Here is a 25,438-nt window from a genome sequence, read left to right as displayed (position 1 = left end):
GAGGGGGAATGCACCTGACTCAAGTGCAGTGGAGAATGATTTCAACGTTGTGCAAGGTTCTGCAACCCTTTGAACTTGTCAGGTCATTCCCCTCATCAGGCTTTTGCAGAAGAAGCTGGAGACATTGAAGGAGGAGCTAAAACAGAGCGATTCCGCTAGGCATGTGGGACTTGTGGATGGAGCCCTTAATTTGCTTAACCAGGATTCACGGGTGGTCAATCTGTTGAAATCAGAGCACTACATTTTGGCCACCGTGCTCGATCCTAGATTTAAAACCTACGTTGGATCTCTCTTTCCGGCAGACACAAGTCTGCAGAGGTTCAAAGACCTGCTGGTGAGAAAATTGTCAAGTCAAGCGGAACGTGACCCGTCAACAGCTCCTCCTTCACATTCTCCCGCAACTGGGGGAGCGAGGAAAAGGCTAAGAATTCCGAGCCCACCCGCTGGCTGTGATGCAGGGCAGTCTGGAGCAAGTGCTGACATCTGGTCCGGACTGAAGGACCTGTCAACGATTACTGACATGTCGTCTACTGTCACTGCATATGATTCTCTCACCATTGAAAGAATGGTGGAGGATTATATGAGTGACCGCATCCAAGTAGGCACGTCAGACAGTCCGTACGTATACTGGCAGGAAAAAGAGGCAATTTGGAGGCCCTTGCAGAAACTGGCTTTATTTTACCTAAGTTGCCCACCCTCCAGTGTGTACTCCGAAAGAGTGTTTAGTGCAGCCGCTCACCTTGTCAGCAATCGGCATACGAGGTTACTTCCAGAGAATGTGGAGATGATGTTCATCAAAATGAATTATAATCAATTCCTCCGTGGAGACATTCACCAGCAATTGCCTCCAGAAAGTACACAGGGACCTCAGATGGTGGATTCCAGTGGGGACGAATTAATAATCTGTGAGGAGGGGGATGTACACAGTGTAAGGGGTGAGGAATCGGAAGATGAGGAGGACGTGGACATCTTGCCTCTGTAGAGACAGTTTGTGCAAGGAGAGATTGATTGCTTCTTTTTTGGTGGGGGCCCAAACCAACCAGTCATTTCAGTCACAGTTGTGTGGCAGACCCTGTCACTGAAATGATGGGTTTGTTAAAGTGTGCATGTCCTGTTTATACAACATAAGGGTGGGTGGGAGGGCCCAAGGACAATTCCATCTTGCTCCTCTTTTTTCTTTCATTTTTCTTTGCATCATGTGCTGTTTGGGGACTATTTTTTTGAAGTGCCATCCTGCCTGACACTGCAGTGCCACTCCTAGATGAGCCAGGTGTTTGTGTCGGCCACTTGTGTCGCTTAGCTTAGTCATCCAGCGACCTCGTGTCACAACTGAGGGCCTGAGCTGACGGAAGGCAGCCTCAGTTGTAGGGGCTGAGACGTACCGGAACCTGGGAGGTTGTATCAGACCCCTGGACATGTAAGTAACATGAAGAGAAACCACCCGAAGGCGTGACCACGACAACTTGAGTAAAAGTCAATGATATTTATTTATGACAAACTCCATGCATCACAGTAGCAGTAAAAAGAAACATAAAAATCAGCAGAGAAATAATAATACAGTTCCTGGGTACTACAGGGTGGCAGGGGCCACAGAGCTCTGGTGGTATGAGACAGTTCTTATTATCTGCAAGTTGGAAAGTCCTTACCAGGCTCAACTGTAGCAATGAGGAAAGCCCAGGGTCGTACCAGCTGGTGTTCCAGGGAAAGCTGGACTGCTGTAGATAAAATGCTGCTGTGGGTACTGGTTAGAACCAGACAGGTGTTGGCACGGAGTGGATACTGGCTGGAACCAGTTAAATAATAAATAAAGCTTGAGAGCGATGCAATATAGATGAAATGTAGAATTTGAGAGCGGAGAAATAATAATACCGGCGGAGAGTGGTAAACTGCAGAAAGGACACCGGCCCTTTAAGAGAAGCTGTACACTGCTGGAAGCTGAGCTGGAAGCAGGTGATGTTGTAGCTGGAAACAGGTGAGTCCAGAATGGATCGGAGAGTCAGGCTACACCGCAGATGGAATGCTGGTGCGGGTCTCTATAGCAGAAGTCTGGAGACAGGAGCTGGAACCTGGAAGACAATCACAGGAGAGAGACAAACTGGAACTAGGTTTGACAACCAAAGCACTGACGCCTTCCTTGCTCAGGCACAACCTATTTATACCTGCAGCAAGGAAGGCATTGGCTAGGCAATTATGCAAATTAATAATACTGACAACGGATTGGTAGGAAAGATCAGCTGACAGAATCCAAGATGGCTGCGCCCATGCAGACACTTGGAGGGAAGTTTGGATTGTAATCCATGTGGTCTGGAAAACAGTAATGGCGGCGCCGGCCACCGGAGACAGGAGACGCCAGGCTGACAGATGCACACCCGACCACGCGGACACAGCGGAGGCCGCGGCTGACGTAATCGCCACTCTGAATGCAGAAGCTCAGGGACGGCGGCGGAGGCCGCGGGAGACGTCATGCCAGATGTATAAGGCGTTACTGTGACTGCGTCCAGAGAGACAGGAGAGGATGCGGGAATGTGCACATCAGGATAACAGATGGGATCCGGTCCTGGAGCGCTGAGCCAGCCTTAGGAGGCATCTGATAGGTAAGAAATGGCGTCCAGATACCCGGATCGTGACAGCACCCCCCCCCCTTTAGGAGTGGCCCCAGGACACTTCTTTGGCTTTTGAGGAAACTTGGAATGGAATCTCCGGACCAAGGCAGGAGCATGGACATCAGAAGCATTGGTCCATGAACGTTCCTCAGGGCCATAACCCTTCCAGTCAATAAGATACTGAAGTTGACCGTAACGGTGACGTGAGTCCAGGATCTTGGCTACTTCATACTCAACGCCTCGTTGAGTTTGGACTTTCGGAGTTGGAGGAAGTGAGGAATGAAACCGATTCAAGATTAGCGGTTTCAACAGGGAAACATGGAATGTCCTGGGTATTTTTAAGAAGGGAGGCAACTGGAGTCTGTAAGCAACAGGATTGATGACTTGATCAATTTTAAAAGGACCGATGTAGCGAGGTGCAAACTTCATACTGGGAACTCTTAACCTCAAATTCTTCGTGGATAACCATACCCGATCACCCACCTTGAGAGCAGGAACTGCTCGACGCTTCTTATCCGCAAACTTCTTGTACCTGAACGATGCCTTGAGCAGAGCTGATCGTACGCTCTTCCAGATATTGGCAAACTGATGCAAGGTGATATCCACTGCGGGAACAGAAGTTGCTGGAAGCGGTTGGAACTCAGGGACTTTAGGGTGGAATCCAAAGTTGGTGAAGAATGGTGTTGAAGAAGATGAAGAATGATACTGGTTGTTATGACAGAACTCGGCCCAGGGAAGTAATTGAACCCAGTCATCTTGAGAGGAGGACACATAGATGCGGAGGAAGGACTCCAAGTCCTGATTCACCCTCTCAGTTTGACCATTGGTCTGAGGATGGTAAGCCGTGGAAAACTTTAGCTTGACTTGGAGGACTTGACATAAACTTCGCCAGAATTTGGCTGTGAATTGAACTCCTCGATCTGAGATAATTTCTTCTGGAAGACCGTGGAGTCGAAAGATCTCTTGTATGAATACTTGAGCCAACTTGGAAGCTGACGGAAGATCGGTAAGAGGAATGAAGTGTGCCATCTTGGTGAACCGGATAACTACCACCCAGATGGTATTAAACTTGTTGCACATGGGCAAATCTGTAATAAAATCCATCGACAAATGGGTCCATGGTCGACGGGGAACAGATAGTGGAACCAGTTGCCCCGCAGGCGACTGGCGGGATACTTTATGTTGAGCACACTTTGGGCAAGATGCAATAAACTCCAAAACGTCCTTTTTCAGAGTTGGCCACCAATAGGACCTAGAGATAAACTCCAGGGTTTTTTGGATACCTGTATGTCCGGCAAAGCGGGAAGCATGGGCCCAATGCATGAGCTTTTTCCTTAGTGTCGGCTTCACAAAACTTTTCCCTGATGGGGGCGTAGAGTCCATCCCTACCGTGGAGAATACCAACGGATTTATAATAGGATGCTTGTCTGAAGACTCTGACTCATTTTCTTGCTCCCATGAGCGGGAAAGGGTATCGGCCTTGCGATTCTGAGAGCCCGGACAGAACTGGAGTTTAAAGTCGAACCTGGAAAAGAAAAGTGCCCATCTGGCCTGACGAGGGTTGAGACATTGTGCGCCTTTCAGATATAGAAGGTTCTTGTGGTCTGTAAGGATGGTGATTGAATGAGAAGCTCCCTCCAACAGATATCTCCACTCCTCTAGAGCGAGCTTGATGGCTAGCAACTCCTGGTCGCCAATGGCATAGTTGCGCTCCGCTGGGGAGAACTTCCGTGAGAAGAAACTGCAAGGATGTAAATGGCCATCTTTAGCCCTCTGAGATAACACCGCTCCTACTCCAACGGAGGAGGCATCCACCTCTAAGGTGAAAGGAGAGTCGATGTCAGGCTGTTTCAGGACAGGCGCAGAGATGAACCTCTCTTTTAAAAGATGAAAAGCTTGCATGGCTTCTTCAGACCACTTGGACGGGTTAGCACCCTTCTTGGTGAAAGCAGTAATAGGCGCCACAATGGTGGAAAAGTCTCGTATAAACTTTCGGTAATAATTGGCGAACCCTAAGAACCTCTGGACCCCTTTGAGGGTTAAGGGTACCGGCCAATTCTGGATTGCTTGTAGTTTCTCAGGATCCATCTCTAGTCCGGAACCGGACACAATGTACCCTAGAAACGGAATGGACTTGACTTCAAAGACGCATTTCTCTAATTTGCAATAGAGATGATTGACACGGAGACGGGACAGAACCTCCTTTACCCAAAAACGATGTTCCTCTAAATTGTTGGCAAAAATGAGGATATCATCTAGATAGACCACGACATGACGGTATAGAATGTCTCTGAAAATCTCATTGACGAAATGCTGGAAGACAGCTGGAGCATTGCTCAATCCGAAGGGCATGACGAGGTACTCATAATGTCCGTCACGGGTGTTAAATGCGGTCTTCCACTCGTCACCCTCACGGATCCGGATGAGATTGTATGCACCTCTCAAGTCCAGCTTTGTAAAGATGGTAGCTCCGCTAACTCTGTCAAAGAGCTCAGTAATCAGGGGTAAAGGATAGCGGTTCTTGATGGTAATGTCGTTCAAACCTCTGTAGTCAATGCACGGCCGCAGACCACCATCTTTCTTTTTTACAAAAAGAAGCCTGCGCCGGCTGGAGAAGAAGAAGGTCGAATGAACCCCTTTGCTAGGTTCTCTTTAATGTATTCCTCCATAGAATGCGTCTCAGGCAGAGACAACGGATAAGTTCGGCCTCGAGGTGGAACCTTCCCTGGAACGAGATCAATCGGGCAGTCCCATTCTCTATGAGGAGGAAGGATATCAGCAGAAGCTTTACTGAACACATCCGTGAAATCTTGATATGGAGGAGGTGGAACATCAGACGACCTGGGGGAGGAAGAACAGACAGGCAACACTTTAAACAAACATGTCTCAGCACAGGAGGGACCCCATGCCAGAATTTGCGTAGTCGTCCAATCAATTGTAGGATTGTGAAGACGGAGCCATGGAAGGCCAAGGACCACAGGATGTGTGGCTCTTGGAATCACTAAAAGTGAAATAAGTTCGGAATGAAGAACTCCCACTCTCAGACGAACTGGTAGAGTCCTTAGAGCAATAACTGTATCAAAAATTTTACTGCCATCCACGGCAGTTAAGGAAAAGGAGGAAGGAAGTCTCTCGGTGGGTAGGGACCACCGTTTAACATAGGCTTCGGTAATAAAGTTCCCAGCTGCTCCGGAATCCAGGAGGGCAATGACGTTCTGATAACGTTGAGCAACTTGAAGCGAGACTGGGAGATTACAATCTTGAGGAGATGGAGAGGAGATCATTACTCCTAGCCGGCCCTCTCCTTGGCGAGCTAGGATTTGGAGTTTCCCGGACGTTTGGGACAGGCATTAATAGTGTGAGACGGAGCAGCACAATACAGACAGAGAGACTCAGAGAGACGTCTTCGGCGCTCAGCAGGAGTTAAACGGGAACGGCCAATTTGCATGGGTTCATCTTTAGTTGGTGACAGTTGGCGAGGAGGAGGAGCAGAAGATTTTGGAGCAGATGATCTTCCACGCTCAGTTGCTCTCTCTCTGAAACGTAAGTCAACTTTCGTACAAAGTGAGATTAGCTCATCTAACTTGGAGGGTAAGTCTCTGGTAGCTAACTCATCTTTAATACGCTCGGATAAACCATGCCAGAATGCAGCATACAGGGCCTCGTCGTTCCATGCCAGTTCAGATGCCAGAATCTGGAACTGTATAAGATATTGTCCTACAGTACGTGATCCCTGGGGTAAACGGAGAATCTCAGACGAAGCTGAAGTTACCCGGCCTGGCTCGTCGAAGATGCGCCTGAATGTTGACACGAATGCAGTGTAAGAAGATAGCAGGGTGTCGGACCTCTCCCATAACGGTGATGCCCAGTCGAGGGCTGAGCCACTGAGAAGAGAGATGATGTAGGCAATTTTTGTACGGTCACTGGGAAAATTGCCAGGTTGTAGCTCAAACTAAATCTCACACTGGTTGAGAAATCCCCTGCAGAATCTTGGAGATCCGTCAAATTTTGCTGGCGTTGGAAGATGAAGACGTGGAGCAGAAACGGGTAAGGTGGGTGGGGTTATAGTTGGAGTCACTGTGGTTGACGCCCCAGATGCGCCTGATCCACGGAGAGTTGTCTGAATCCCATCCAGCCGAGTAGAGAGATCCTGGAGACAGCGGATGATGTGGCCCTGTGCAGCCTCCTGATGTTCAAGTCGGGCTGCCAGTTCTTGCATCGGCCTGGCCGCTTGATCCTGGTCTCCGGCTGGATTCATTTGGTCAGTGCTTACTGTCACAACTGAGGGCCTGAGCTGACGGAAGGCAGCCTCAGTTGTAGGGGCTGAGACGTACCGGAACCTGGGAGGTTGTATCAGACCCCTGGACATGTAAGTAACATGAAGAGAAACCGCCCGAAGGCGTGACCACGACAACTTGAGTAAAAGTCAATGATATTTATTTATGACAAACTCCATGCATCACAGTAGCAGTAAAAAGAAACATAAAAATCAGCAGAGAAATAATAATACAGTTCCTGGGTACTACAGGGTGGCAGGGGCCACAGAGCTCTGGTGGTATGAGACAGTTCTTATTATCTGCAAGTTGGAAAGTCCTTACCAGGCTCAACTGTAGCAATGAGGAAAGCCCAGGGTCGTACCAGCTGGTGTTCCAGGGAAAGCTGGACTGCTGTAGATAAAATGCTGCTGTGGGTACTGGTTAGAACCAGACAGGTGTTGGCACGGAGTGGATACTGGCTGGAACCAGTTAAATAATAAATAAAGCTTGAGAGCGATGCAATATAGATGAAATGTAGAATTTGAGAGCGGAGAAATAATAATACCGGTGGAGAGTGGTAAACTGCAGAAAGGACACCGGCCCTTTAAGAGAAGCTGTACACTGCTGGAAGCAGGTGATGTTGTAGCTGGAAACAGGTGAGTCCAGAATGGATCGGAGAGTCAGGCTACACCGCAGATGGAATGCTGGTGCGGGTCTCTAGAGATGAGCGCCGGAAATTTTTCGGGTTTTGTGTTTTGGTTTTGGGTTCGGTTCCGCGGCCGTGTTTTGGGTTCGACCGCGTTTTGGCAAAACCTCACCGAATTTTTTTTGTCGGATTCGGGTGTGTTTTGGATTCGGGTGTTTTTTTCAAAAAACACTAAAAAACAGCTTAAATCATAGAATTTGGGGGTCATTTTGATCCCAAAGTATTATTAACCTCAAAAACCATAATTTACACTCATTTTCAGTCTATTCTGAATACCTCACACCTCACAATATTATTTTTAGTCCTAAAATTTGCACCTAGGTCGCTGGATGACTAAGCTAAGCGACCCTAGTGGCCAACACAAACACCGGGCCCATCTAGGAGTGTCACTGCAGTGTCACGCAGGATGTCCCTTCCAAAAAACCCTCCCCAAACAGCACATGACGCAAAGAAAAAAAGAGGCGCAATGAGGTAGCTGTGTGAGTAAGATAAGCGACCCTAGTGGCCGACACAAACACCGGGCCCATCTAGGAGTGTCACTGCAGTGTCACGCAGGATGTCCCTTCCAAAAAACCCTCCCCAAACAGCACATGACGCAAAGAAAAAAAGAGGCGCAATGAGGTAGCTGTGTGAGTAAGATAAGCGACCCTAGTGGCCGACACAAACACCGGGCCCATCTAGGAGTGTCACTGCAGTGTCACGCAGGATGTCCCTTCCAAAAAACCCTCCCCAAACAGCACATGACGCAAAGAAAAAAAGAGGCGCAATGAGGTAGCTGTGTGAGTAAGATAAGCGACCCTAGTGGCCGACACAAACACCGGGCCCATCTAGGAGTGTCACTGCAGTGTCACGCAGGATGTCCCTTCCAAAAAACCCTCCCCAAACAGCACATGACGCAAAGAAAAAAAGAGGCGCAATGAGGTAGCTGTGTGAGTAAGATAAGCGACCCTAGTGGCCGACACAAACACCGGGCCCATCTAGGAGTGTCACTGCAGTGTCACGCAGGATGTCCCTTCCAAAAAACCCTCCCCAAACAGCACATGACGCAAAGAAAAAAAGAGGCGCAATGAGGTAGCTGTGTGAGTAAGATAAGCGACCCTAGTGGCCGACACAAACACCGGGCCCATCTAGGAGTGTCACTGCAGTGTCACGCAGGATGTCCCTTCCAAAAAACCCTCCCCAAACAGCACATGATGCAAAGAAAAAAAGAGGCGCAATGAGGTAGCTGTGTGAGTAAGATAAGCGACCCTAGTGGCCGACACAAACACCGGGCCCATCTAGGAGTGTCACTGCAGTGTCACACAGGATGTCCCTTCCAAAAAACCCTCCCCAAACAGCACATGACGCAAAGAAAAAAAAGAGGCGCAATGAGGTAGCTGTGTGAGTAAGATAAGCGACCCTAGTGGCCGACACAAACACCGGGCCCATCTAGGAGTGGCACTGCAGTGTCACGCAGGATGTCCCTACCAAAAAACCCTCCCCAAACAGCACATGACGCAAAGAAAAATTAAAGAAAAAAGAGGTGCAAGATGGAATTGTCCTTGGGCCCTCCCACCCACCCTTATGTTGTATAAACAGGACATGCACACTTTAACCAACCCATCATTTCAGTGACAGGGTCTGCCACACGACTATGACTGAAATGACGGGTTGGTTTGGACCCCCACCAAAAAAGAAGCAATTAATCTCTCCTTGCACAAACTGGCTCTACAGAGGCAAGATGTCCACCTCATCATCATCCTCCGATATATCACCGTGTACATCCCCCTCCTCACAGATTATCAATTCGTCCCCACTGGAATCCACCATCTCAGCTCCCTGTGTACTTTGTGGAGGCAATTGCTGCTGGTCAATGTCTCCACGGAGGAATTGATTATAATTCATTTTAATGAACATCATCTTCTCCACATTTTCTGGATGTAGCCTCGTACGCCGATTGCTGACAAGGTGAGCGGCGGCACTAAACACTCTTTCGGAGTACACACTTGTGGGAGGGCAACTTAGGTAGAATAAAGCCAGTTTGTGCAAGGGCCTCCAAATTGCCTCTTTTTCCTGCCAGTATAAGTACGGACTGTGTGACGTGCCTACTTGGATGCGGTCACTCATATAATCCTCCACCATTCTTTCAATGGTGAGAGAATCATATGCAGTGACAGTAGACGACATGTCCGTAATCGTTGTCAGGTCCTTCAGTCCGGACCAGATGTCAGCATCAGCAGTCGCTCCAGACTGCCCTGCATCACCGCCAGCGGGTGGGCTCGGAATTCTGAGCCTTTTCCTCGCACCCCCAGTTGCGGGAGAATGTGAAGGAGGAGATGTTGACAGGTCGCGTTCCGCTTGACTTGACAATTTTCTCACCAGCAGGTCTTTCAACCCCAGCAGACTTGTGTCTGCCGGAAAGAGAGATCCAAGGTAGGCTTTAAATCTAGGATCGAGCACGGTGGCCAAAATGTAGTGCTCTGATTTCAACAGATTGACCACCCGTGAATCCTTGTTAAGCGAATTAAGGGCTCCATCCACAAGTCCCACATGCCTAGCGGAATCGCTCCGTGTTAGCTCCTCCTTCAATGTCTCCAGCTTCTTCTACAAAAGCCTGATGAGGGGAATGACCTGACTCAGGCTGGCAGTGTCTGAACTGACTTCACGTGTGGCAAGTTCAAAGGGCATCAGAACCTTGCACAACGTTGAAATCATTCTCCACTGCACTTGAGACAGGTGCATTCCACCTCCTATATCGTGCTCAATTGTATAGGCTTGAATGGCCTTTTGCTGCTCCTCCAACCTCTGAAGCATATAGAGGGTTGAATTCCACCTCGTTACCACTTCTTGCTTCAGATGATGGCAGGGCAGGTTCAGTAGTTTTTGGTGGTGCTCCAGTCTTCTGTACGTGGTGCCTGTACGCCGAAAGTGTCCCGCAATTCTTCTGGCCACCGACAGCATCTCTTGCACGCCCCTGTCGTTTTTTAAAAAATTCTGCACCACCAAATTCAAGGTATGTGCAAAACATGGGACGTGCTGGAATTTGCCCATATTTAATGCACACACAATATTGCTGGCGTTGTCCGATGCCACAAATCCACAGGAGAGTCCAATTGGGGTAAGCCATTCCGCGATGATCTTCCTCAGTTGCCGTAAGAGGTTTTCAGCTGTGTGCGTATTCTGGAAAGCGGTGATACAAAGCGTAGCCTGCCTAGGAAAGAGTTGGCGTTTGCGAGATGCTGCTACTGGTGCCGCCGCTGCTGTTCTTGCGGCGGGAGTCCATACATCTACCCAGTGGGCTGTCACAGTCATATAGTCCTGACCCTGCCCTGCTCCACTTGTCCACATGTAATGAGATGTAGTATGTATAAAGAAGAAAGAAAAAAAAAACACGGGTAGGTGGTATACAATTATGGATGGACTGCCGAGTGCCGACACAGAGGTAGCTACAGCCGTGGACTACCGTACTGTACTGTGTCTGCTGCTAATATAGACTGGTTGATAATGAGATGTAGTATGTATAAAGAAGAAAGAAAAGAAAAACCACAGGTAGGTGGTATACAATTATGGATGGACTGCCGAGTGCCGACACAGAGGTAGCTACAGCCGTGGACTACCGTACTGTACTGTGTCTGCTGCTAATATAGACTGGATGATAATGAGATGTAGTATGTATAAAGAAGAAAGAAAAAAAAAACCACGGGTAGGTGGTATACAATTATGGATGGACTGCCGAGTGCCGACACAGAGGTAGCTACAGCCGTGGACTACCGTACTGTACTGTGTCTGCTGCTAATATAGACTGGTTGATAATGAGATGTAGTATGTATAAAGAAGAAAAAAAAAAAAACCACGGGTAGGTGGTATACAATTATGGATGGACTGCCGAGTGCCGACACAGAGGTAGCTACAGCCGTGGACTACCGTACTGTACTGTGTCTGCTGCTAATATAGACTGGATGATAATGAGATGTAGTATGTATAAAGAAGAAAGAAAAAAAAAACACGGGTAGGTGGTATACAATTATGGATGGACTGCCGAGTGCCGACACAGAGGTAGCTACAGCCGTGGACTACCGTACTGTACTGTGTCTGCTGCTAATATAGACTGGATGATAATGAGATGTAGTATGTATGTATAAAGAAGAAAGAAAAAAAAAAAACACGGGTAGGTGGTATACAATTATGGATGGACTGCCGAGTGCCGACACAGAGGTAGCTACAGCCGTGAACTACCGTACTGTGTCTGCTGCTAATATAGACTGGTTGATAATGAGATGTAGTATGTATAAAGAAGAAAGAAAAAAAAACCACGGGTAGGTGGTATACAATTATGGATGGACTGCCGAGTGCCGACACAGTGGTAGGTACAGCCGTGGACTACCGTACTGTACTGTGTCTGCTGCTAATATAGACTGGATGATAATGAGATGTAGTATGTATAAAGAAGAAAGAAAAAAAAAACCACGGGTAGGTGGTATACAATTATGGATGGACTGCCGAGTGCCGACACAGAGGTAGCTACAGCCGTGGACTACCGTACTGTACTGTGTCTGCTGCTAATATAGACTGGATGATAATGAGATGTAGTATGTATGTATAAAGAAGAAAGAAAAAAAAAACCACGGGTAGGTGGTATACAATTATGGATGGACTGCCGAGTGCCGACACAGAGGTAGCTACAGCCGTGAACTACCGTACTGTGTCTGCTGCTAATATAGACTGGATGATAATGAGATGTAGTATGTATAAAGAAGAAAGAAAAAAAAAACCACGGGTAGGTGGTATACAATTATGGATGGACTGCCGAGTGCCGACACAGAGGTAGCTACAGCCGTGAACTACCGTACTGTGTCTGCTGCTAGTAGACTGGATGATAAATAATGATATAAAAAATATATATATATCACTACTGCAGCCGGACAGGTATATATTATATAATGACGGACCTGCTGGAGTGGACACTGGCCCTCATTCCGAGTTGATCGGTCGGTATTTTTCATCGCATCGCAATGAAAATCCGCTTAGTACGCATGCGCAATATTCGCACTGCGACTGCGCCAAGTAATTTAACAATGAGGATAGTATTTTTACTCACGGCTTTTTCATCGCTCCGGCGATCGTAATGTGATTGACAGGAAATGGGTGTTACTGGGCGGAAACACGGCGTTTTAGGGGCGTGTGGATGAAAACGCTACCGTTTCCGGAAAAAACGCAGGAGTGGCTGGAGAAACGGAGGAGTGTCTGGGCGAACGCTGGGTGTGTTTGTGACGTCAAACCAGGAACGACAAGCACTGAACTGATCGCACAGGCAGAGTAAGTCTGAAGCTACTCTGAAACTGCTAAGTAGTTTGTAATCGCAATATTGCGAATACATCGGTCGCAATTTTAAGAAGCTAAGATACACTCCCAGTAGGCGTAGGCTTAGCGTGTGTAACTCTGCTAAATTCGCCTTGCGACCGATCAACTCGGAATGAGGGCCACTGTCTGTCAGCAGAATGAGTTTTTTAATTTTTATAGAATAAAAAAACACCACACAAGTCACACGACGAGTGTACTTTTTCAGGCAGACATTCAATCACAATATACTATACTGGTGGTCAGGTCACTGGTCACAGTGGTCAGTCACACTGGCAGTGGCACTCTGGCAGCAAAAGTGTGCACTGTTTAATATGTACTCCTGGCTCCTGCTATAACCTATAACTGCTCCCCAGTCTCCCCCACAATTAAGCTGTGTGAGCACAGTCAGATATTATACATAGATGATGCAGCACACTGGGCTGAGCACAGATATGGTATGTGAGTGTGACTGAGTCACTGTGTATCGTTTTTTTCAGGCAGAGAACAAGAACAGAACGGATTATTAAATAATAATAAATTATAAAACTGCACTGGTGGTCAGGTCACTGGTCATCAGTCACTAGTATAACTCCTCCTAAGCTCCAGTAAGTAAATGAAGTGTCTCACTCTCACTCTCCTATCTATTTTAATTTCTAAACGGAGAGGACGCCAGCCACGTCCTCTCCCTATCAATCTCAATGCACGTGTGAAAATGGCCGCGACGCGCGGCTCCTTATATAGAATCCGAGTCTCGCGATAGAATCCGAGCCTCGCGAGAATCCGACAGCGTGATGATGACGTTCGGGCGCGCTCGGGTTAACCGAGCAAGGCGGGAAGATCCGAGTCGCTCGGACCCGTGTAAAAAAACATGAAGTTCGGGCGGGTTCGGATTCAGAGAAACCGAACCCGCTCATCTCTAGTCTCTATAGCAGAAGTCTGGAGACAGGAGCTGGAACCTGGAAGACAATCACAGGAGAGAGACAAACTGGAACTAGGTTTGACAACCAAAGCACTGACGCCTTCCTTGCTCAGGCACAACCTATTTATACCTACAGCAAGGAAGGCATTGGCTAGGCAATTATGCAAATTAATAATACTGACAACGGATTGGTAGGAAAGATCAGCTGACAGAATCCAAGATGGCTGCGCCCATGCAGACACTTGGAGCGAAGTTTGGATTGTAATCCATGTGGTCTGGAAAACAGTAATGGCGGCGCCGGCCACCGGAGACAGGAGACGCCAGGCTGACAGATGCACACCCGACCACGCGGACACAGCGGAGGCCGCGGCTGACGTAATCGCCACTCTGAATGCAGAAGCTCAGGGACGGCGGCGGAGGCCGCGGGAGACGTCATGCCAGATGTATAAGGCGTTACTGTGACTGCGTCCAGAGAGACAGGAGAGGATGCGGGAATGTGCACATCAGGATAACAGATGGGATCCGGTCCTGGAGCGCTGAGCCAGCCTTAGGAGGCATCTGATAGGTAAGAAATGGCGTCCAGATACCCGGATCGTGACACCTCGGTGCAAATTTTAGGACTAAAAATAATATTGTGAGGTGTGAGGTGTTCAGAATAGACTGAAAATGAGTGGAAATTATGGTTATTGAGGTTAATAATACTATGGGATCAAAATGACCCCCAAATTCTATGATTTAAGCTGTTTTTGAGGGGTTTTTGTAAAAAAAAAACCGAATCCGATAAAAAAATTTCAGGGAGGCTTTGCCAAAACGCGTCCGAATACAAAACACGGCCGCGGAACCGAATCCAAAACCAAAACACAAAACCCGAAAAATGTCAGGTGCATATCACTAGTTAGAAGACAGATCTTCAATCAAGAAAGTGACGGCTAAAGGTACCGCGCGGCTGGTGGGAGCACAGCGCGCCATGGTGCCCACACATACACAGGCACTGCAGGGTGCAGGGCATGGGGGGGCACCCTGGGCAGCATGAAACCTATGGAAACTGGCATAAATAAGGGTCATAAGTTGCTGAGGCACAGTCCTACCCCCGCCAGTATAAAAAATTACCTCATAAAAGCTGAGGAGAAACACACCATTGAAGAGTGTAGCTTCCTCCTCAGTCAGCCAGCACACTGCTCAGCACCATTTTCTCTCTCTCCTCAGGCTGCAGAGACAACACTGGCCCTCCTCCAATACTGAACAAGTATCAGGGTGCAAAACAGGGGGGGCCACAGTGAATTTGGTGCTATATAATTGTGTGATTAACATTATAAAAGCACTGAATGTCAGTGGGCATTTTGTGTTCACAGACATTGTGTTACTGGCGCTGGGTTGTGAACTGGCAAAATCCTATCTGTGTCCCTCTGACAGATTTTACTGTGGGTCTGTCCCCTATAAATCCCGGAGTGTCTGTGGTGTGGTTCTGCACGTGTGTGACATGTCTGTGGCAGGGAACTCTGTGGAGACATGTTAGGGACACAGAGGTGTCTGACTGGGTGAAAGGTTACATGATAGTGTGAATCATATCATATCATATCATGACAGTAAGAGGTTGGACTGAAGCTCATACAGAAAATGAAAATAATCTGTTGAAGATGTGATTTTTAATAGTTCTGCCTTTCATCCACAGGTACCTTTCTGGGTCACATACAAATTTGCACAAGTAGTACAAACTGATACCGACACAGACTCTGATTCCTGTGTCGACACTAGTGATTCCAGGGGAATAGGTCCTAAGTTAGCAAAAAAACATTCAAACCATGTTTTAGCTATAAAGGAGGTGTTAGAAGTTACGAAGCCCCCTCTTTTACCACAAGGAGAGGGTTTACTTTAGTAAAGAAGTAATGTAATTTTCCCTTCACCTCAGGTCTGATTTAACCTGAAAAGAAATTTCTGATTCCCAAAAGGATATCAGGCAGCTTACCTTTTTCCAAAAAAGGTGGGAGTCACCCCACATTTTAGACACGGCCCTGTCATAAAAGAGAAAAGGCGTTTCTCCCTGCACCTGGAATGGCTTCACTTAAGGAGCCTACAGACCGCAAGTGAGTGAGGTGATTTATTGATATGGCCAATGGGACACTACTCAGGCCTACCATTGTCTCTGAGTGGGTGAGTAGTGCTATTGAAAAGTGGTCAGAAAACTTGTCATTAAACATTGACACAATAGATGGAGATGAGATACTCCTAACGTTAGGTCATATCAAAGACGCTGCTGCGTACGTACTAGAATCCATGAAATATATTGGTTTCTTGGGATCAAGAATCGCTACCATGGCAGTATCGGCTCAGAGGGCATTGTGGATTCGCCAGTGGAATGCTGATGCAGATTCCAAAAGAAATATGGGTGAGGCCTTGTTTGGTGATGGGCTGGATGCGTTAGTCTTGGCGGCTACCGCAGGTAAGTCGACATTCTTGCCTTATGCTCCTACACCGGCGAAAAAGACACATCACTCTCACATACAGTCCTTTCGGCCCAACAAATACAAACAGGCCAAAGGTCTCCCCTTTTTTTGCAGGTATGGGAAGGGGAAAAGGAAAGAAATCCACAGCATCTCCCAGATCGCAGGAGCAGAAGTCCACCCCTACTTCTACCAAATCTGCAGCATAATGTTGGGGCTCCCTTGCGGGAGTCCGCTCAGGTGGGAGCACGTCTGAAACTTTTCAGCCAAATCTGGATTCAATCTGGCCTGGACTAATGGGTCTTACAAATAGTGTCCCATGGGTACAAACTAGAGTTTCAAGACATCCCCCCCATGCCGATTTTTCAAATCGACCTTGCCAGCTTCTCTTCTGGGAAGAAAGGCAGTAACAACGGCAATTCAAAAATTATGTCAGGATCAGGTCATTGTCCTGGTACCCTTGGCACAGTAAGGAGAAGGTTTTTTATTCAAGCCTCTTCGTAGTTCCGAAGCCAGACGGCTCGGTCGGACCGATTTTAAACCTGAAAAATCTGAATCTCTACCTGAAAAGGTTAAAGTTCAAGAGGGAAGTGATTTCCAGTCTGGAAGAGGGGGACTTTATGGTGTCAGTAGACATAAAAGATGCTTACTTGCATGTTCCCATTTTCCTACTCACCAAGCTTATCTGAGATTCGCAGTACAGGATTGCCATTACCAGTTTCAGACGTTGCCGTTCGGACTCTCCACGGCACCGAGGGTATTCATTAAGGTGATGGCGGAGATGATGGTCCTCCTTCGTTAAAAAGGAGTCAATATAATTCCTTATCTGGATGATCTCCTGATAAAAGCGAGATCCAGGGAACAGTTGGTGAAGAACATCGCACTCTCCCTGTCAATACTCCAACAACACGGTTGGATCATGAATTTTCCAAAGTCGCAGTTGGAACCGACGACAAGATTATCCTTTTTAGGGATGATTCTGGACACAGAAGTACGGAGAGTATTTCTTCCAGTAGAAAAGGCTCTGGAAATCCAGAAAATGGTCAAACAAATATTGAAACCAACAAGCGTGTCGATCCATCAATGCATTCGGTTGTTGGGGAAAATGGTAGCGGCCTATGAGGCCATACAGTTTGGCCGATTTCATGACAGAGTATTCCAGTGGGACCTGTTGGACAAGTGGTCCAGATCCCACCTACACATACACTGGAAAATAATCCTGTCCCCCAAAGCCAGGATTTCGCTCCTGTGGTGGCTACACAGTTCTCACCTACTAGAGGGACGCAGGTTTGGGATTCATGACTGGGTCCTAATAACCATGGATGCAAGTCTCCGAGGCTGGAGAGCTGTCACACAGGGGGAAAGCTTCCAAGGAAAATGGTCAAGTAAGGAAGCCTGCCTTCACATAAACGTTCTGGAATTGAGAGCCATTTACCACGGCCTTCTACAAATGGTACATCTTCAAGATCCCGTGCAGATCCAGTCGGACAATGTAACAGCAGTCGCGTACATAAACAGGCAAGGCGGAACGAAAAGCAGAGTGGCAATGGCAGAGGTGACAAGGATTCTCCTCTGGGCAGAAAGATATGTTAAAGCTCTGTCAGCAATTTTCATTTCGGGAGTGGACAACTGGGAAGAAGATTTCCTCAGCAGACACGATCTCCATCCAGGAGAGTGGGGCCTCCACCAAGAAGTCTTCGCAGAGGTGACAAGTCTTTGGGGAGTTCCTCAAGTAGACATGATGGCATCTCATCTAAACAAGAAGCTTCAGAGATATTGTTCCAGGTTGAGAGACCCTCAAGCAATAACAGTGGATGCACTGGTGACCCAGTGGGTGTTTCGGTCGGTATATGTTTTCCCTCCACTTCCACTGATTCCAAAAGGTCTCAAAATAATAATAAGAACAAGAGTTTGAGCAATCTTCATTGCCCCAGACTGGCCAAGGAGGGCTTGGTATCCAGATCTTCAGGAGTTGCTCATAAAAGATCCTCGGCCTCTTCCTCTTCGAGAAGACCTACTACAGCAGGGGCCGTGTGTGTATCAAGACTTACCGCGGCTACATTTAACGGCATGGCTGTTGAGCGTCGGATCCTAGCCCGAAAGTGTATTCCCAAGGAAGTCATCCCCACTCTTATTCAGGACAGGAAAGGAGTAATGTCTATACATTACCACCGTATTTGGAGAAAATATGTGTCTTGGTGTGAATCCAAGAAGGCTCCTATGGAAGAGTTTGAGTTGGGACGTTTTCTCCATTTTCTGCAGGCTGGTGTGGATGCGGGCCTTAGATTGGGGTCAATCAAGGTCCAGATTTCGGACTTATCAGTTTTCTTTCAAAAACAATTGGCCTCCTTTCCAGAAGTTCAGACATTTGTGAAAGGGGTTCTGCACATCCAGCCTCCATTTGTGCCTCCAGTGGCACCATGGGACCTTAATGTGGTGTTGCAGATCCTTCAATCGGGTTGGTTTGAGCCTCTACAAGAAATAGAGTTGAAGTTTCTTACTTGGAAAGTGGTGATGCTTTTGGCGTTGGCATCCGCAAGGCGGATGTCTGAATTGGGGGCCTTGTCCCACAAGAGCCCTTACCTGATCTTCCATGAAGATAGGGCAGAGTTGAGAACTCGTCAACATTTTCTTCCAAAGGTGGTTTCCTCTTTCCACATAAACCAACCTATTGTGGTGCCAGTTGCTACTGACACGTTCGCTGAGTCAAAGTCTCTAGATGTGGTTAGAGCTTTGAAAATCTATGTTGCTAGAACAGCTCGTATCCGGAAAACAGAGGCTCTGTTTGTCCTGTATGATCACAACAAGATTGGCTGTCCTGCTTCCAAGCAGACTATTGCACGTTGGATTAGAAATACGATTCAGCAAGCTCATACTACGGCTGGATTGCTGTTACCGACGTCAGTAAAGGCCCACTCCACTAGGAAGGTAGGCTCATCCTGGGCGGCTGCCCGGGGAGTCTCGGCATTACAACTTTGCCGAGCATCTACTTGGTCAGGGTCAAACACATTTTCTAAGTTCTACAAGTTTGACACCTTGGCCGATGAGGACCTAAAGTTTGGTCAATCGGTGCTGCAGGGTCATCCGCACTCTCCTGCCCATACTGGAGCTTTGGTATAGACCCCATGGTCTTGATGTCGTCCCCAGCATCCTCTAGGACGTATGAGAAAATAGAATTTTGATTACCTACCAGTAAATCCTTTTCTCCTAGTCCGTAGAGGATGCTTGGTGCCCGTCCCAGTGCGTACTTTACCTGCAGTTTAGTTATTACAGTTACATAAGTTGTGTTATCTTGGTTTCAGCATGTTGCTGCAATTGGTTCATGCCTGTTGGCGTGTTATGTTGAATGCCATGTGTGCGGCATGGTTGAGGGTGTGAGTTGGTAGATATCTCACCACTAATTTAAGTAAATCTTTTCCTCGAAATGTCAGTCTCCCTGGGCACAGTTCCTTCAACTGAGGTCTGGAGGAGGGGCATAGAGGGAGGAGCCAGTTCACACCCAATGAAAAGTCTTTAGAATGTCCAGGTCTCCTGCGGATCCCATCTATACCCCATGGTCTTGATGTCATCCCCAGCATCCTCTACGGACTAGGAGAAAAGGATTTACCGGTAGGTCATCAAAATCCTATTTTCATAATAGGCTCTTTAAAATTTTGGCAGCTAGCTGCAAAGGCAGACGACTACCCGCCATGTTTCGAGTCACAGCAGCTGCGTGTGATGTCATGCAGCCTCTGCGGCCCGACTAGCAAATGGCCCGGACAAGCCTGCATTGCCTGGACCGCACCCCCAACATGCCGCCGTCTGAATGCCGCATCAACGACCCCTCCCACGCCACGAATTCCTCTGTCTGTCAATCAGACACAGGCTTTCACATGTGTGAGATACCATTGCATCTCACTGTGTGCGCACACGCAGTGTGGCTTCTGCGTGTGCGCACACTGCAGAAGGGTTTCAGCATGCAAACACATCGTAGATGCATTCCATGCTTTATCGTGCCCTGATTCATTAAATATGTAATGCAGAAGATATCACTGATATCTTCTACTTACCTTTCAGTCCTGATGAGGCCTTCAGTCCCTATACATTAGTATGGGAACCACCATTCAGCAAAATATGAAAAATGAAAGTTTTCCGACTTTGATTGTGGAAACTGATGCTGTCTTTAGTTGGATGTATGCATGAACACACATCAGATGTAACAAGGGGAGAAATAGTAAAAGATGAGAGGAATAAGGGGAGATAGGAGGAGTAGGGGGAGACAAGAGGAATAAAGGGAGAAATGAGAGGAAATATGAGGAGTAGGAGGAAAAAAAAGGGTAAACAGGAGGACACAGCAGGTGGATAGATGCCAAGCGGATACCCATAACATTTGCTTCACTGGCATAAGTAGGGGGCTGCAGCCACTGCGGTCGCTTGGAGGCAGTGACTGCGGCCCCCTTGTGCGGCTGTTTTGGGAAGGACATGGAGGGCACAGTGCACGCCTCTCCTGTGTGTCCCTCCTGGGTTTCCGGCGGCAGCGGCTTGTCTGTTAAATGAAGTGCCCGTTTGTGAGCTCTGATTGGCTCACGAACCGGCACTTCATTTGACAGACACGCCGCTGCCGCCGGAGACGCAGGAGGGACACACAGGAGAGGCGTGCACTGTGCCCTCCATGTACTTCCCAAAACAGCCGCACAAGGGGGCCGCAGTCACTGCCTCCAAGCGACCGCAGTGGCTGGGGCCCCCTACTTATGCCAGTAAAGCAAATGCTATGTGTATCCGCTTGGCATCTATCCACCTGCTGTATCCACTGGGGGGCATGTTTGGTGCACTGGTGGTATATGTGTACCTGGCATTGGGAAGGGCATATTTGGCACTGGGGGTATATGTGTACCAGGCACCGGGTGGGCATATTTTGCACTGGGGGTATGAGTGTAGCTGGCACTGGGGGGCATATGGGGCACTGGGGGCATATGTGTATCTGGCACTGTGGGGCGATATCTGGCATTAGAGGCATGGGGCATATGTGGCACTGGGAGCACCGGCCTAGCAACCCCCTGGTTACAAGCACAACACCCAGCTCATGAAATCCCTGGCAACAAGTATTACCCCCTAGCAATGAGCATGACACCCAGTGCATGAAACCCCTGGCAACGAATATTACCCCCTGGCAACAAGCTTGAAACCCTGCACATGATACCTCTGGCAACAAGCATAACACCTACTGCATGAAACCCCTGGCAATGAGCAGGACACCCTGAGCATGAAAACCCCTGGCACCGTGCATGGAACCAAGAGCATGAAACCCCTGGCAATGAGCAGGTAATTTAAAAGCTATTAGAAGCCTTACTGTAGGACTTAATGTGTAATGGGCATTGCGGTGTGTGGCATAATGTATCACGGACATTGCGGTGTGTGTCATAATGTGTCACAGGCATTACGGTGTGCGGTATACTGTATCACGGGCATTGTGATCTGTGGTTTAATGTCTCAGGAGCAATGCAGTGTGTGGCATAATGTATAACGGGCATTGCGGTGTGTGGCATAGGGTATAATGGCCATTGCTGTATGTGTCACAGGCATTACGGTGTGTGGTATACTATATCACGGGCATTGTGGTATGTGGTATAATGTCTCAGGGTCATTGCAGTGTGTGGCATAATGTATCACGGACATTGCGGTGTGTGTCATAATGTGTCACAGGCATTACGGTGTGTGGTATACTATATCACGGGCATTGTGGTATGTGGTATAATGTCTCAGAGTCATTGCAGTGTGTGGCATAATGTATCACGGACATTGCGGTGTGTGGCATAATGTATACTGGGCATTACTATAAGGAGGAAAATGACAAATAATGTAACGGGCATGAATCAGGATTTTTTTTTTTCCTGTGGTGGCCAACGTCTGGGCGTGCAGGTTGCAAAACTGGGGTATAAGGTAGCCTTATCCTGCAATACCACGCCCCTTTATGCAAAGCCATGCCCATTTCAGCAAGGACACGCCTCGTTTTTGCGGCATGCGCCTAAAGCGCGCGCAGATTCATCGCTTTACTAGTACCAAGTATGGGGGGCGGCGCCAGAGAATGTTTTGGCTTGGGGAAGAAAAAATTCTAGTTATGCCACTGATTTGCTTACATTGTGGGGAGAGCCTGGGCACAGTCCAGCATCTCCAGGATTGCTGGCCACTCTCCCTGAGTGATGAAAACGGGGGCATGTCGAGAGGCCATGCAACCTTCATGGGATGCCACACCTCCATCGACGCATGCAGGGTTCCAAACTGAAACTACTAAATGTTGGGTGGTAGATCTTACTTGCAAATACATGTAGATTTTTAGTATTCTGCCATTTTGCTCCCAAAGGCACTTCAGTAAAGGTAACTTTTAAACTTTTAACTTGCTAATAATTCAATCTTATTAACTTGCTACTTTGCTTCAATGAAGACTGAGGCTGCCACAGGACCAAAACTAGAATTAAATAGTGTTGCCTCTGCCCAGAGCACAGGACCTAACGGCCAGCACTGATGCTCCCCTGTCACACTAGCATTTGTTTGCAGAGCTTCTATAAGATGCATTTGCCACATGATGCAGTGCCACCTGGAGCATCCTTAGAAAGCTTAAGGTGCTCAGCTCTTCCTGGTCCCGGTGGGTTTGCCCCCTCATTGTGACATCATGACATCACTAGTTCGGGGGTTTGGTCTGACACAGGAGAGAATTTTGTCCTCATATGACCCTGAACTACCGAAGCAGCCATTTTTTTTATTGATTCTCTGTTCTGTACTATATAACTCCCATAATGTAAAAAATGTGCCACTCTGTGTAGGTAGTGTGTGACTGGGGAGACCAATCCGAAGAGAAGTCAAGGAACAGTGGGATAAACAGTTGTATGGAAGAGTTCCCAGGGCTTCGGAGGGTGGGTGAGCAGGTTAGTGACATCTAATGATTTGGCAGTAATGCAGTTTGTAATCTTTGTTAAAGTTACTAAATACAGTCTGTTTCAAATATAACTATTTGGGCATAAACTTTCAAATGAATAAGCTATCTGAATGAATGAATGAATGAATGAATGAATGAATGAATGAATGAATGAATGAATGAGGCAAAATGATTGATCTTCCAAGCTCAAAATGAGTTTTCCTTATGATAGATGACAATTACAAGAATAAAAATCAAATGAAGTCGCAGTAGTATGTAGAAACATTGCTGAGCATCATTGTCCTGAGATATTCTTTAAATTCAATCCGTATGGTAACATGGATTCCTTTTTTATAAAGTTAGCATCAAATAAAATGTTTTCAGATACAGTAAGTCTGGCGGCTAGCTGTGCTATACTGTAGGTGATGAGACATGTCTGACATAAGATTTTCTAATGTCCCTTTTATATTATCTGGCAAGACACCTAGTGAAGGAGACAGGAAGTCCCTAAAAGCACCATCATTTGACCAATCTGCCACAGAAGTGCAGGGATTAGGGACTACCCTTGTGGCCTGAGAAACACTGTGTATTAATAGAACATAAGAGCTCATGCAATGGCAACGGATCTGCGGCAGCTGTTTGTTTAATGTTTCATGCTTTTAGCCACATCTGCTCCAAATGAGTGTTAATATTGCAGTGGCATCTACCAAAGAAGGGCTCTGTCAGCTTTGCTGAACATCATTCTGACCCCAGTAACAAAGAAACACTAGTCCACCCGATGTATTTGTAACATTCTTTATCTTTTCTAGTCTACCACGTCCCATAACACCTCTATCTTCTACTTGCAACCTCACAGCAGACACTTCTCTTCAAGGAGAAAAATTGCATTAATTTCCAGCACCTTGTCCAGCAATGTCAGATAACAGTTTATTCATCCCTTGGCCCCTGGATGACATTGAAGCTTATCAACAGTGACAAAAGTATATTGAATAATTATCTTGAAATTAATACATTATCCCAAACTTAAATAAATGTCATCTGATCAATATATCTTGGAATGGAAAGGGAAGAGAATGTGAAGGGCATCACTTCATTATTCATTAATTTTAGAGTAATGTAGGCAGATGAAATGGTTATTTCCGAGCACTGCTATTATACTCTCTGGCATTTTAAATAACTCCCAAGATTTAACAGTATATATTCCCTTGTCACGGCAGCTTATAGCACTTAACACTTTAGTTTCAGTTCATAATGGTTCCAAAAGAGTCTTAGTAGAGGAGACAAGGACTTTTGGACATATCTCCTCTAGCTGGTATATTCTACTGTTATATGTCCACCAAAAATATCTCCCTATAAATCTCATACACTACGTGCTTCAGCTAGCCTGTTTAATCCATATGCACAGATCAGGGTAATTTGTATATGGTTTTATACAATTTTATGACCAACTCTCAAATCTTTTCTTTCTTCATTGTAATTCAAATTTTATGCACAGAGTTTTAAAATACAATGGCTGATTTATTAATATTCAAAAGCCCTATTGAGGACAAAAAGGGGATAAGACTGTTATATTAATTTCATCCAAGACAAGACAGGGTTACCACCGGTAATGCCATTACTATCACCAGTGGTAACTACTGCCCTTAAGATTATTTTAATTTTATACTTTTTTTTGTATGTGGTAGTGTTATTTATTTATGTAATTTGTTTGTTATTTTAACACTTTAGTCTTACTTATGTGGATTTTATGTTTTCCTAAGTACTAAGTCAGGTTGCTCCTATGAAAGCTTTCTGGCATCATTCACAAATATACATGTATTATCTTCTCAGACTTTGCCAGAAATTAATTAGGGTCATTAACCAAGCTCAGTACATTTTACTAAGGTTAGGACACAAGGTGTATGCTTGTCCACTAAGGTGCGCCTGCAGCTGCTCGCTTGCCCACATATTTATCAAACATATTTGTTTGCATAATAAGTCTGCATAATAAATCATGACTGTCTGGCATAGTGCATTGCTCTACACTGTACAGTTGCAAATGAGTAAGTCTTAGTACTGTCAGTGTCAGTATAACTCAGCTAGTCCCAACTCCTCATAAAATATAATTGTTCTATTTACCTAGATGCTTCTTATAAACAATTTGTGTAAGAAAAATATATAATAATAATAATAATAATAATAATAATAATAATAATAATAACATAATAATAATAATAATAATAATAATAATAATAACAATAATACATTTCAACTATTACTTAAAGGAAGCATCCTTTTTCAAATTACTGTACTTTAAAACAGC

Source organism: Pseudophryne corroboree, chromosome 1 (genome assembly GCF_028390025.1).
Source record: "Pseudophryne corroboree isolate aPseCor3 chromosome 1, aPseCor3.hap2, whole genome shotgun sequence".
Taxonomy (NCBI): Eukaryota; Metazoa; Chordata; class Amphibia; order Anura; family Myobatrachidae; genus Pseudophryne; species Pseudophryne corroboree.
Note: the sequence above shows the minus strand (reverse complement) of the source record.